The sequence below is a fragment of the Lepidochelys kempii genome, chromosome 4, assembly GCF_965140285.1.
Source record: "Lepidochelys kempii isolate rLepKem1 chromosome 4, rLepKem1.hap1, whole genome shotgun sequence".
Classification (NCBI taxonomy): domain Eukaryota; kingdom Metazoa; phylum Chordata; order Testudines; family Cheloniidae; genus Lepidochelys; species Lepidochelys kempii.
The window spans coordinates 134,002,452-134,017,590 of record NC_136383.1 but is presented as its reverse complement, the minus strand read 5'-3'; the positions used below and the strand labels follow the sequence as shown (position 1 = coordinate 134,017,590).

General features: G+C 47.0%; 1 long non-coding RNA gene across 4 annotated transcripts in view; it reads left to right on the top strand.

Moving 5' to 3' along the window:
* LOC140910875 (uncharacterized) overlaps positions 1-15,139 on the top strand; it is a 63,917-nt gene that overhangs the window by 24,684 nt on the left and 24,094 nt on the right. The window lies entirely within an intron of this gene.

Here is a 15,139-nt window from a genome sequence, read left to right as displayed (position 1 = left end):
GAGTTCACAGCTTGATGCAATCCTCCTTCGCCCCTCGCCCCGCAAAAATATTTGCTTTTGTAATAGATTCATCCTGTATCTGTCTCCTTTTGCAGATCATGTCGGAGGAAGGGACCAATCCAGCAAGCTTCTGATTATCCTCAGCTACTGCTGACTTCACCTCTCAGGCGTGAGCCTTTAAGTACATCGCTATAATCAACTTGCAATTGATTGCAAGTAGATGTTATAGCTACAGGACTTCAGATGTTTTGCAAGTAGATGTTATAGCTACAGGACTTCAGGGGCCCCAAAGTCCTATGGAAAAGTCTACGCCTAGAGTGGATGTGGTCTGGGTAGATAGCTCAACTTGAGCAAAATGCATAGAAATCAAAATCCATAAAGAGAGGGTTGCAAAGGGAACAGGATCTGTAGGGGGATTAGCTGGTCAGGGGCATATGTGTGTACACAAATGCCCAGGTCCAGAATTCAGCTTTCAGATCCTGAAAGTTTATATGGTTTATAGGATAGTGGTGTCTGTTTGCAGGGCATAGATCCGTTATCAGGTGACCCCCAGCACCTGTTAGTTCTGGCTGGTCCCTTTAAAGCTACACTCACTTGGCAGTGACTGGACGGTGTTACCATCTGAGAGCTGTTTAGGGGGCCTCTTCTGTAAAATGACCTAGCAATCTCAAGATGTCCACTGGGGACATGGGTCCACATCACACAACCCCTAACCATTCCTGTCAGGTTCAGGGAAAATATCCAGGATGTAGCTGGTCCGAGGGGGTTAATCCTTTCTGCTGCTCCTACAGAGACAGCCTCTCCTAGGTAGGGACAAGGCACCTCAGGAGCTAAACAGTCTCCTGTCTGGTCAGTACTTGGATCGGATGGAAGACTCAGAGTGCTGTAGGAAATAACCATACTGACTCTCTCCCTCAGAGCAGCCAGTGACCTCGATACCTTTGCAGAGGGTTGGTAAATTGGGGATTCTATTTTGGATGAGATGGACGACCAAAGCCCTGACTATGTGTTACTAAAGATTCCCTGGGAATAGTATCATTGACCAAAATGTCCTGGCCAAAGCCTATTGTGGGCAATTGTTTCTTGCCTACTGCTCCTGAAATACTGCTTACAGGTTCAGCTGTATACACAGTTTCCTTCCCACTGCCTGTCGCACACTACAGTGAAGTGTTGCATGATATTAAACAGATGCTGCATTCCTGCCCAGTGATTCCCATCTCTGAAGCTTGTAGAGAGCGCAGGAGTCCTTTGCAATAAAAAGGTCTCTGTGAGTGCAAGATAATGTGAGAACTATTATTGTTTTAGTTAAGATCCAGTTTTGTTCACAGATATGTGCATCCAACTGAAGTCAAGCAGAATTGCATGATGTACCGGGGGAGTGGGGTGGGGCCAGAAATTAACCCATTGAGTGTCAGATACTGGGTATACATACAGAAATCAGGAAGGGGCTGGTCAGACTTGGTGCTAAGGCAAAGGATGAGGAGACAGGTTTGTTCCCACTTCTGCGACGGACTTCTGTGACCTTTGGTTACTCAGTGATCCTCAGTTCCCTATTCTGTAAAATGGTGATGGTCATTCCAAGGAGGGAGCAGAGCTGGGATGACACAGACTGCTGGGACTCATATAATGCATTTAAGGCAGGGACCGTTTTTTGTGTGTGGTGTGTTTGTGCAGCACCTAGCACAATGGGGTTCTGGTCATGACGGGGGCTCCTAGGTGCTACGACAAATCAGTAATAATGGGGAAGTGTAAACTGAGTATCAAGAAAGGGAACAATTCTTCATTAGCAGGGAGAGAGACTGGGTGAGCTCACTGGCTTGTTCCATCTCACTTCTGTGAGCTCCCATTCCTGCTTGCAAAGCGCTTTGAGATACGTGCTGCAAAAGCTCAACACAGTGATAGTCCCGTGTGCACTTTATAAAGCGAGTGGAGTTTTGAGCAGGGCTCCAGTTGAAAGGACAGTGGGCGAAATGGGCCCTGCCACATCTCTACTGGCTGTTGCCATGTGCAGCAGGCAAGAGAAGTAATGTAATCCAGTTGGTCTGGCTCTGCTCCTTGGATGACGTAAGGGGGATGTTATGTGATATCCTTGGGAGTGCCTGGCTGTTTGGGAATTGCTTGTCAGATACATCCTCTCTCTGGTTCAACAGTGAAGCTTTGTGGCGCTTGTGTTTATCTTGGTTGATAAATGGAGCAGCAAGGAAGGCTTATGAGTAATACGAGCTTCTAGGATTTCTAAAATATGAATTCCTTCATTGTTCCTTCCCCCGTCTGCCTCCACTGTATGTATTCCCATCACCTTTCTCTGCTCCATGAGATACTCCCCCGCTCCAAAACTATCTTCCTCTGCAAAACCTGTTAACGATTTCTTTTAGGGATCTCCCTGATCAGTAGGATTGTAAATGCACAGCAACAAACTTCAGTTTAAAAACTGAATGGCCTCATTGGATATGTGGGGAGGCATTTAAAAGAAGAAGAGACAATTACTTTCATACTTGCGGTGGGTGAATGTGCTTGCTTGATAAAGTGGCTAACTTAGTGGTTTAAGTGTCAGTTTTAGGTTGCTTAGACGCCTTCAGGTTCAAATCCTGGCAGGGTTAACTGAGCCCTTTGTGTCTGAGGTAGATAAATTTATTTCCATGCAGCCTGCTATGGGAGGGGTCTTTTAGAGGAGACCATGGGTGACGGGTATCATAGGCCAGGGGAGGCTGAGCCTCCCCAAACAGCCTGGTGTGGCCCTGCTCATGTTCCACCACCAGGCTCCCTGCCTGTTTCCAGTTCCCTTTCTGCTCTTCTGTGACCCATGCTGAGGCTGGGGTGGGCGGAGAGACTGGTGCTCACAAGCTGATAATCCAACACTCTCCCAAACTTTAGAAGTGGGCAAACATGTCAACGTGAGAAGGGAGATAAAAAACGCATTGTACTGATATCTCTGATGGATACTTCCTTCATGGACTATTGTGCCACACAGTCCTCACATGCCTTGTTCACTTCACGGTAACTTGCCGTCTTGTGCCTAGAGACAGGGCCATGCTCCTCAGTTCTGATCTGGGTTTTGGACGTTCCAAAGTTCAGATCCGACCCATTTTAAAGATGGAGCTGTTTTGTGTGGGAAGCATTTATCACACTGTGGGCAATACTGGGGAAAAAAAATAAGATCAATTGTGAAATTCTGATCCTAATCCAGGTTTGGATTCGGAACCATTCCGAACATGACAGCGTTGGGCATCCTTGAAAGTCATTCTGGGACCCTTTAACACGCTGTGACCCCCAATTACTGAGTTACAAGTGGGATGATCCCAGGCTAAAAAGGGAACAGGCAACAGCTGTACACTCTACAGAACATACTGCATGTACAATGAGCGATGTGGGGTGGAGATTAGCACGTGGCTGGTGGGAATCATGCACTGACTCTAGTCAGCTGTGGCACAGAATTTGAAAACCCTGTCTTGCTGCACTGGTGTAGGGGGGAAAATCTTCCTTCTCCACCACTGTGTCTGCAAAGTCCTCTCCAGTGGAAGTGCCCTGAGTTGTCAGCATCCTGGTGAATCCTCTCCCATCCCACATGCCATGAGGAATCTTCTGCTGTCTCTGCAGATGGGTCTGTTGGATCCAGACAGGGCTGACTGCTGTAGTGAAGGGAGCTGCAACATCTTTGGCGGCATTCAAACTAGTTTCAGTCACAGAGGACGGGGCGCTTTGTGCTCACCACCTGCAAGTTGGATGTATGCCCCTCGTGGCTAGTGACAGGAAAGGCTGAGATGGACATTTCTATATGAGAAGGTATAGTAATTTATTCCCTCAAATGAGCAGTCATTAGACCCTTACTGTCTACGGTACGTACATGGCCCCTATTACCAGACTATCTGAGCACCTCACAATCTTTAGTGTATTTACCTTACAACACTGCTGTGAGGTCGAGCAGTGCGGTTATCCCCACTGAAGTGATGGGAAACTGAGGCACAGAGAGTAAGTGACTTGCCCTCTGTCACACAGGAAGCCCATGGGAGGGCAGAAGCTTGAACCTAGGTCTCCAAAGTCCAACCAAGTGCTCGTGCATCATCCTTGCTCTCAGGAAGCCGTGTCACTGGCTCTCACCAGTCCTTGCTCTGTCCCTAATCTTGCCTTTTTAGAAGGATATTAAAGGCAGCTCTGGAGTCCTTACGTTTTTCTGCTGGCTTTGCGGCCTGGATTTGGAGGGGAGAGTGTTCTGATCTTGATCCTCCAGAACTGTCCAGAGTAGCCTCTGATACCGCTTCCTGTGCGGCTTTGCTAACCTTCCTGATGTCCCTCGCTGGGGTAGGCAGAGTCCCTTGATGGTTCCACTCTTCCCTCTTTGATAGGGCTCAGGGGGTGGAGTGGGACAATGGCTCATGGTGAGATCAGAGCTGCAGCATTATTACTGTGCAGATGACACACAGCCCGGTTGTGCTTTCGTCACACCCAGCTGGTGCTTTCCCAGGGCTTGGCTGAGATTAGGATTTAGGTGATAGTTTGCTGGCTGAGGCTCAGTCCAGACCCAACATAGATGTTGCTAGTGGTTTGATGAGGCTGGAGGAGCAGCTGTTGGTGGGAATCTTGAGGGTATCCTCGTCCCTGTTGTTGAGTTCCTCAGCCTTTGTCCAAGAAGTTTTCCATTTGTGTCTGTGCTCCTGTGTCTCCAACTATTCCCGAATCCCTGTTGTCCTGGATGGCCAAGAGTACTTTTTCCTCGACCCAGACTGTATCACACTACTTATTCATAGCATTGTCACCTCAGGCCTGGATTACTGAATGGCACTCTTCTTGGAGCCTTGCCGCACTGCCACCTACCCACTCTGGCTTCAGCCTAGTTGCTACCCTACCTTACCCATCCTAGCGTTATCCATTACCACACAGCTTTTTCTAAGCACGCACATTTATTCTTAAGGGGAAAGCAGTACAGAGAAAATATACTAAAAACAGTCAAAGAACCCCCACACTTTCTAAAAAGCTGACTGGAGTGCACCCCACCTCCAACCTCAGGCTCTGGTAGGTGTCAGTCCTTCAAACTGTCATCAGACCAGCCCACAACTGGGTTTTCCCCATGGTTAAAAGTTCAGAACTGTCTCAGATTCAGAACCAGAACCACCATAAACAGTTTAGTCTTTCCTTTGTACTGCTTGGGCCTTTGATCTTGGGCCCATGTAACAGGGGATCAGCAGACAAAGGCCCACTCCTTAGGGCCTTGTTTGAAAAGGCTGGGTTTTTGCATAACTGGAGGTGGGGAATTTTTATTCACCTTCCCCTAGACCTTACCCAGGAAAACTACTTAAGACTTTTTGTTCCAAAAGTCCATTCTTGTCTGGCACATTGTTCAGTATAGTCCAGGGAACCCCTACGTCTCTCATCTCCCCCTGGAGAGGTTCCATACACTCCTGGCCTGCAATAATACATAAACCAGTCATTTAGTACAATGGACACCAAAGATACTTAAGCTTAATTCAATAAGGTATCTTAAGAATATGGCAGTAAATTGCTGTATCTGTCACAGTCTCTGTAATTAAACATCTGGGAGCTGCTGGCTCAAGGAACAGCTCTCCCTTGTGGAATTTGCCTCCTTTGCTGGTCTAAACTGTCTGAGTGTGTTTTTAGGATGTGGGCCTCATACCAAGCCCTATTCTCCAGCATTTGCTTATTTGTTTTAGGGGAAAGTCCTCAGCTATTCTAGCTCCTTGGAAGAGTCAAAACATGGGCTGTTTTTTAAACCAGATGTTGTGTGCGCACCTACAGCCATGGTGGACTGGGAACATTTTATAAATAGTTGCAGAAATGCGGAATCTATGCATCATACCCTGCATACAGGGCGAAGGAATTTCAGGGTGATTTTGTATTGTGTCACATCTAGCTTAACAAGTGGAACAGGTATTGTTTATGGGTGGATAATAAAAATGTAGCATATTCTTCCTTTCCAATTGCAGGCAGTGTGCTGTTAGCCATGGTACAAGCTCACAGAGAATTGAAGAGTTTAAACAGGATTCAATGGGGAAAAAAACTCAGCGAATAAGTGGAGTCAGACACTTGGCCACAGGGGTTGTTGCTCCCCTGGCACCTGATCTTGCAAAGCGCTGAGCAAACCCCGGCTCCATTGAGTTCAGTGAGACTTGCTTGTTGTAGGACTGCACTCACCTGCAGGGTGGACCTGATTGCCAGATCTGGCCACGGGAAGGAATTTTCCTCTAAGTGCTACTGGCAGGAACTTTTGGGTGTTTTCTGTCTTCTTTCAGAGCAGGGATTGCCTGGTCAGATCAAACAGGCACATTACACAGAATCAACTTTCTGTAATTTAGCAGGGATGGGCAACACTGGACCTTGGTCCTTCCTGTCATTTCTCTTTACATGCCTAGGTCCAGCACATACTGCTGTCTCATCTAGATTGTATACTCCTTGCACTGTCCCCAAATGATGGAATCCCATTACGAACATACCCACTATCAAACAGTTATCAGCTTGTCACTTCTGCACACCAAATATTAGTGATTGCTCTTCCACCCCCGGAAAGATAGTTATTAAAGCTTTCCCTTCCTACCCTCTGATACCAACAGCGGAGTCAGGCAGGACAGTGCATCTCTTCTATCATGACATACTTTATTTTCTACTTTGCTGCACTACTGCATGAGCCAGCAGGGGAAAAAAAAAAAGTAAAACCGAAAGTCTCTGGAATCCAGTCCTGTCAGCTGGAACATGCTCCCTCTGGAGTGGGCAGAGTGGAGCGCAAGAGAGGACAGAGAACAGAGCGCTAGGAAAGAGAAGAGCGTAGGGACAAAAATTAACTAGAGTCAAAATAAGTTGGTGCAAGCTGGAGCCATGTGCTCTCATGTGAATGAGGCTGTCTTCTAAGGGGAGGGCCACCGAGAGGATAACAGACCTGATACTAGTCCCAGCTCCCTAGAGTGATTGTTATAGCTCCAGGGATAAAGGCTTGCTCTTCGGGCGAAAGGATAGAGTCAGGGCTTAAATTCAGCTGGAGCTGGCCAGAGCGGAGCTCCAGTAAATATTTTCAAACTTGCAGGGCTGAAGCCCCAAGCCCTGGTGCCCTGCAGCTGAAGCCTGGCGCCCCAAATGCAGGGTGTGGGTGGGGGCTCCGGGAAATACTGTATGAGAATATAAGCCCTGGATAGAGTTAGAGCACCAGTTCCGCTGCTCTGTACATGAGAGAAAGAGATGGACATAGGAAGGGCAGACAACTGATTCTTTACTGTGCCTCATCCTGGTACTCTTTTCACTTGGCCCTGATCGGACTCTGGGGGTGCACAGGCTCCATATGGTGGAGGGAAACCTCCCAGAGTAACACTGGTTTCAGAGTAGCCGCCGTGTTAGTCTGTATCCGCAAAAAGAAAAGGAGGACTTGTGGCACCTTAGAGAGTAACCAATTTATTTGAGCATAAGCTTTCGTGAGCTACAACTCACTTCATCGGTGCTGTGCTGGGTGTGGATGGGGTGCCCTGTGTGGAGCAGGGGAAGGATCAGGCAGAGGGTGATGGCTAGAAGAAGCACTTGCTGTAAGTGATGAGCGTACTGAAGTACAGATGGCACATCACCTGCGGGTAAATCAATGGCTTTAGACCATGCAGAGTAGTCCACGGGCTGCAGCAAGTTTCATAGCACAGCCACAGCCTGTCAGGAAGGGCACGATCGGGTGGATGGGGAATAGCAACAAACCGACGCTTGAACTTTGTTTCCCCTCACAGTCCCAGAGCTGATCAGTGTTATGGCTCAGAGACCTGTTCTCTCCCTCCCGCCACTGACTCAGACAGGCAGTTTGCAGTGTTGATGTAGCTGTCCATTCAGTTACAGCCCAGATATCAGCTGCTGCAAGGTGACTCACGATTATTCCCTTAAGCGCTTGGGGCCACATCCACAGGTCTCGCCTGCTCCATCCCCAGGAAGTGAAGTCAGTGAGCTCCATCTGAGTACGGTCTGAATGAAATCTCACCCAGGAGCTCAGGGTTTGGTTCCTTTCAGGGGAGTGAAGCATGCTGGGACTGCGGGTGTTACAAATAAGCCTTGAAAGCAGGATGCTTTCTTTTTTCTGCCCGTTTTCCCTCCCTGCGTCTCCTCCTGCCTCCCGCCTATAGCTACAAGAACTCTGCTATGCAAGCTTCCCCCGAAGCTGTTCCGCTACGGACGAGAGGGCACAGCATTGAGCAATGCCACAGGTCCCCCTGGCTGGTTATGCCGTGGAATTAGGGTGACCATATTTCCCCAAGGGAAAATGGGACACCGCGTGGGGCTAGCCTGAGGCCCGCTTCCTTGCAGGGCTGGCCCAAGCCCTGCCTCCACCACACAGCCGGGGCTGGTGTCGCTGATCAAGTTGGCAAAAGCAAACAGGACAAATGCTCAGTTTTGCCAAAAAAGTTAGGACAGGGCTTTAAAAAGGGGACTGTCCTGGCCAAAACGGGCTGTATGGTCTCCCTACATGGAATGCCCCCGAGAAGTTGTCATTGGCTGGTCTATAGGTGTTTTCCTCTAGGAGCCTGGGTTCATTAAGAGCTGAGCTTGTCATCCCTGGTCCCACCGTTTATGGGAAGGGTTTATGTTATTGACATGCTGGGGTCCCTGACCCTGCAAACTGTCCAGATTCCGGAAACTCTCCTCAAAATCAGCTCAGCACTTCTAAGCATCAGGCCAGTGACTGAGGGGCCTCAGTGATTGGTCCAAGATCCCACAGGAAGGCTGAGGAAGACATGGGACAGAGCCCAGAACTTATGACAATGATCCAGCGGTTGTGTGGATTCCTCAGTCCCCCTTCTTCCCCCCAACAGCTGCACACCATGCTCGAGGGATCTAAGCAAGGGGCTGTTACAGTTTTGTTAAAGTATGTAACAAATGGGGGGGGGGAACAAAAACAAAACAACCACCCACCAACATCCTTGAAAGCACTCAAATCAAGATGGAAGATGTGGAAGTTCCGTATCTGAAGGCCGCTGTCCTAGACAATGTGCAAGTTGGCTCCAGGGGCCAGTGACTAACGTGCACAGAATGCTGCAATTAGATTTATCTCAGTTATTCTAGCCACAGACTGGTAGCAGAAGATGAAATGTTTTGGAGTCTGATTCTGTAGTCAATCCAGATACAGAGCCTTCCTTACACCACATCACAGTTCCAGGTGGGGAGCGGCAGTGCAAGCCAGCGCCTGGTTCTTTAAAAGCTGTTTTGGCCTTCATGAAGGTGCCAGAGTGGCAGTCTGGAAGAACAAAGTCTTTTCTTGACCCCCAGAACAGACACAGAACTGGCAGCAGCAGCCCAGGCTTCACCAGACTGCCCTGCCAATATATTCCAGCCCTGTCCTGGAGAGAACTAGCTAGCTGTAAGGGGCAAAAGGTAATTCATTCCCTGCGGCCCATTTGTCCTCTTTGCTGACACAGACAAAAAACGTACCAAGTGTGGGGGGTGTTTTCTTGTCGCATAGATACTTGTCCACTTGGACCTACACTGAGAATTGCCAAACTCATTGCACATAGAACAACCTTTAATGGTAACCACAGCAGAGAGGCTGAAGACTGAAGGAGCATAGAGAAGGAATTCCCTTCCCATGGTTAGATTAACAGAGTTTCAGAACAAAGGGAACCATTAGGTCATTTATTCTGACTTCCTGTATAGCACAGGACATTACATCCAACCTACTTACCCCTGTATTGTGCTCAGTAACTGGAGCTCACGTGAAGCACGTTAACAGGGGATAGCTGTTGCTGTCTATGCTACACTTCTTCTGAAGATTTCACTCCCTGGCTGGCAACTTTTTGGAGCGCTCTCCTCCCATTAACATTTTAAAAGAAAAAGACACGACCCAATAAAACAGCCATTGTCTCCTGGCAGGCTTTCAAAATGTACCTAATATTAATGCACAAGGAGTGCCGCGTCAGTAATACAACAAGAGTAAAAACAGTTGGATCGTCTGATCATTCTGCCTCTGCTGCGATGCCTCCAAAAAACTTCTTTCTAGCATTGTTAGGCTAAGGAATTCTGCTCGTTTCTGCGAACCTCCATTCATTGTATTGTAACCTCGTCCTTCCAACCTGCCCCATCTGCATTTCTTCTGCCTGTTGCATTCTGTCTGAAACTTAGATCGTCAACTGTCTGAGATGGGGCGTGTCTCGTTGTCTGTACAGCACCTAGCACAGCAGGACCCCAATCTCCAACTGGAATTCCTAAATGCTACTAGAATATAAACAACAGCAGTGAAGTAAGCACAAGAGAGGATGGAATGGTAGGATATTTACATGACAGTGGTACAATAATAGGATCTCTGAGCTGTTCAACATATTCATAAATGATTTGGAAAAGGGGGTAAACAGGGAGGTGGCAAAATTTACAGATGATACAAAATTACTCAGGATAGTGAAATCCAAAGCAAACTGCAGAGAGTTACAGACAGGGCCAGCTGTAGGTTTTTTGCTGCCCCAAGCTCCGACAACTTCCCTGAACTATCCCTGTGGATAGTTCCCTGAAAACATCCACTCAATGTGCAGCAGCCATCAAAAATCTAACAGAATTTTAGGAACCGTTAGGAAAGGGATAGGTAATAAGGCCATAAATATCATAATGGCCACTATATAAATCCATGGTACGCCCACACCCTGAACACTGCGTGCAGCTCTGGTCACCCCATCTCTGTTGTTTTTTCTTGGAATTGGAAAAGGTAGAGAGAACGGAAACAACAATGATGAGGCGTCTGGAACCGTTTCCATGTGAGGAGAGAGTAAAAAGACTGGGACTGCTCAACTTGGAAAAGAGACGACTAAGGGGGGGATCTGATTGAGGTCTATAAAATCACGAGGGGTGTGGAGAAAGTGAATAAGGACGTGTGATTTACCCCTTCACATAACACAAGAACCAGAAGTCACCCAATGAAATTAATAGGCAGCAGGTTTAAAACAAACGAAAGGAAGTGTTTCTTCACACAACGCGTTGTCAACCTGTAGAACTCCTTGCTAGGGGATGTTACGAAGGCCAAAACTATAATGGGGTTCAAAAAAGAATTAGATAAATTCATGGAGGATAGGTCCATCAATGGCTATTAACTAAGATGGTTAGGGATAAAATCCCATGCTCTGGGTGTCCCTATACCCCTGATTGCCAAAAATTGGGAGTGAATGAGAGGGGATGGCTCACTTGATAATTGCCCTGTTCTGTTCATTCCCTCTGAAGCACCTGGCATTGGCCACTGTCAGAAGACAGGATAGTGGGGTAGACAGACCATTGGTCTATCCCAGTATGGCTGTTCTTATGCAAAAATAAGAAATCTCAAGATGTATAAAGAACCATTCTGAAACTACTGACTGCTTGAGCAAGGCATCTGGGGATTAGAGGAATTCACTCTTAGCCCTAAGATATTAGTTCACTTCTAAACATAGGTTGCAATATGGACCATCTGGATATAATCAACCCTACAGAGAATGGAATGTTGTAAATTCAGAGTTCTTCCAAACTGTCCCTCATTCTGCTCTCTATATAGACACTAACTGCCTCACTGTGCCTATAGTTCAAATGCAGTTCGAATGGTTTGGATACAATTGGAAGATACTCAGCTGCATGAGGGGTCAGGAGTTGTAACTAGAATTATCCAGGACAACCATTAAACCAGAGTGCGTAGCAGAAAGCCAGCCCAGAGTCCACATGGAAACCTTTGTGAATCAGAGGACAAAGCTGCTTTGATATTAGGACTCCAAATTTGGACCACTGTCCCTACCCTGCACCCCCATGAACGTAGCAAATTTCAAGACCACCTGAGTCAGCATGTGGCTTTTAAAGCACTCAGAATCCATCTTTTAAACAGTAAGTGACTTTCAGCCTTATCTCTAGCGGAGCTGCCAGTATGTTGATTTGGATATTACTTGCAGTAATGGAGCGAAGTTAATCGCAGTACAGCTTAAGAAAAAATTCTTGGTATTTAGCCTAACCGTAAGAATGATTAGACTGTGCAGTCATTTCCCAAAGGAGATCATTCGAGCTCCATCGCTTGGGTTATTTAAAACAACACTAAAAATCATGGTCTAAATCCTTCAGTCCTATCTCAGGCAAAACTCCCACAGAGCCTCAATCCTATTACTCCAGACTTGAACTTCCTTTCTAAAATATTAATATCACCGAAGATTTATGACCAGTGAAATAATTTTAAAAATCTATTTGACTTTCTACCATTGCTGCTATTTGTTTGGATGCTTTTTCATTTCCATCAACCAGAACAATAAAATTGAATAGACAGTTTCACTTTTGTTCAGCCCATTTCATTTTCTGCCCCTTGCACAATGCTCCACTGCTTGGGTTGTAAACACAGCAAGGCAATATTTCTATCCAAACAAAACTCTGCTTTCAGAGGAATTTTTTTTTAAACAAAAATTTTGGGGCAAAATTTCCATTATTTTTATGGTCAAAACACTAGCCTGGGAGGGAGCAAAGACAGCTGCGTTTTTAATCGAGCTCCACCACTGACTTGGTGTCTTATTTTGGTCAAATCACTTAGCGGCTCTGTGCTTGTTTCCCCCACCAATTTGTAAGATAGAGGTGATATTTACCTGCCTTACAGGAGTGTTGTGAAATCAGAATGTGTTCATGTAAATTCCATGGGATTGGATCCTTAAATGGAAGGTGCTCTAGAAAGATAATGTCTCATTATTTTATTTAAACCTTTTTATAAAACTTCATCCTAGGACCTAATTTAACCAGCTAGTGTCTCTTTAAAACTAGACTGGGTAAAACTCCAGAGAGCATCTGAAGCACACACAGTGAGAATAGCTGATGGAGGGTTTAATAGAACATAACTATTGTAGCAGAAAATTCTGCATTGATCCCTGTGGCGGTTGACTAGATGATCTCGTAGCTCTTGTCCATCTTCAGTTTCTATCATATGATTCTCTCTTTCAAAAGCGGTTGCACCGTTACGTAACTTTAGGGAAAATCTCTGGGAATGTAACAGCAAGGTCACAATAGGTGAAGCCACAAAGCCACTGTCTTGGGACAGTTCTGTATCAGGCTACACAATTTGCTCTGATCTTGCAAGCATGCAAGGTTGTTGCGGTCTAACCCAAGAGTGAATGGAGTTTGCTTGCTGGCCCTAGTAAGATAAAATACCCCTCTGCACTGGGCACTAAAAAAAGTCTCAACCCCCTGACACCTGATGGCTTACTTGCCTGTGCCCAGGGCGAGCCTGGGGCGAGGTAGAGGTAGAGAATGGGCATCTCTGAAGAGGCATGGACTTAAGTGTGATGCTAAGCGTGTCAATGAGGCATTTAGCTAAATATGTCCCTAAGCAGGACTAACTGGGTGGCTGCACAACAGCCCTCTCACATCAGGCTGGGTTGGATTCCCCTCTGCTCACTGTCCTGCTCATCACCTCTCACCTCGCTCTTCTATAAGCATACGCAATTTGGGGGAGCAAGTTTTCCCTGGGCTCAGTGTGAATCTCCTCTCCAGTGGGGCAGGCGCAATGTATGCTGGTGTAACCCACACACCTCCTGGATGTGGTGTTCTTTCCCATCTAGTGGCACCGAGACCATTAGAGAGAGAGATTAAATGAGTCTGCTCTACAGCCTGAGCTACCAGCCAGTTGGCTTTTAGCTCATGCTGTAGAGGCTCGTGCAGTAATTTCCAGAGGTCCCCGGTTCGATTCTGCCTGCTGGTGACCGGGGTTTGTCAGTGTTATGCTGGCTCACTGGGAAGCGATCACCCAAAGGAGGATATCGGGCCACCGCACCTGGAGAGACAGTAGAACAGTTGATATCAATGGAGGAACTGTAATAGGCCAGGCTGGCTGAGCGCCACTCGTCAGACTGGGGACATTCCAAATCCCAGAATGGCAAGGACTCACCTAGCGATGGGGCCCAAATTAAAACCCCAGGTCTGCACATAACAGAACTGTAGAGGGGTTCAGTTCTGGCCAGGAATCCAGGGCTGAAGCCCACATCCTGCTATGAAAAATTCCATCTGATTTTTAATGAGCAAACAGTTGGTCAGGACTTTGGTTATATAGTACACCCGTAAAACACAACACCCTGTATGGTCTAAGAAGACTCAGAATGAGCACAGGGGTTGGAGCCAGGAGTTCCTAGGACCTAGTCCTGCCTCTGCTGCCAATAGGCTGTGTGGCCTTGGACAATTCACTGAACCTATCTTGGTTTCCCCATCTGTAACACCAAGATGATGATACTGATCTCCCCAGCAGTGGTGTCAGGGTCAGACAATGTTTGTACCTTGCTTTGGCAATGCAAGCCCCTATTGTCCTTTGAGTTATACAGACGCAATCCCATGAATATCAAAAGGGCTGCACCAAGTGTATCAGAGAGGAACATCTGACCCCTGGTATTCTACTATCAGAGCTCTCCCAAAGCTGAAGCACTGACTCAGAGGAAAGACCAGTGGCTACTGAATTACCAATTCCACTCCCTGCTGGATTCTCCTTGGAGGGCTCCCAACCAAGAATTGACCAGATCTTCTGCTGCTTAGCTGATAAGAACACAGCTGAAAGCCTCATACAGCCGCTGGAGGCTTATTACACATAGAACTGAGCTGACTTTACTTGGTCCCACTTGGCTCCTGATTTTTTACCTTCCAAACCCAGCTGCAGCCTATCCATCCATTTTATGCCCCAAGCTTGTGTTTTGGCAGGACAGTCATGCTTCTAGGACATCATGTTTCCTTCTCAGGCATCTTACAAGGTTATTAAGTGGCCACTGCCTTGGCAGGGGAACTCTGTAGCAGCAGGAACTGTTCAGTTCTGCCTGGAGATCAGGAAGGCCATGTGGGTTTGGGGCAAAGCCTTGTTTGGAGGTCATGTGAGCTGCGTGCTCTCAGAGCTCGGGCTAATTATAGTGGGGTTGTGTCTGTTTACGGCACCAGCACTGAAAATGCGACCCTGCCCTCATAATTCCATTTAAAATATTGTTAAAAGGAATCCGGCAACCTGAAACCTACTCAATTAAAAAAAGAAAAAAGAAGGCAGAGTTGAAGAGTTTCACCCCCTCCCTCTGCCCCTATGCTTGTTGTTATTTATTTATGATGTGTATTACAGCAGCACCTAGGAGTCATGTCCCAGGGCTCTGTTTGCTATCGGCTGTACAAACACAGACCAAAACGACACTCCCTGCCCCAATGAGTTGACATCTACGGAAGGCACTCGGCC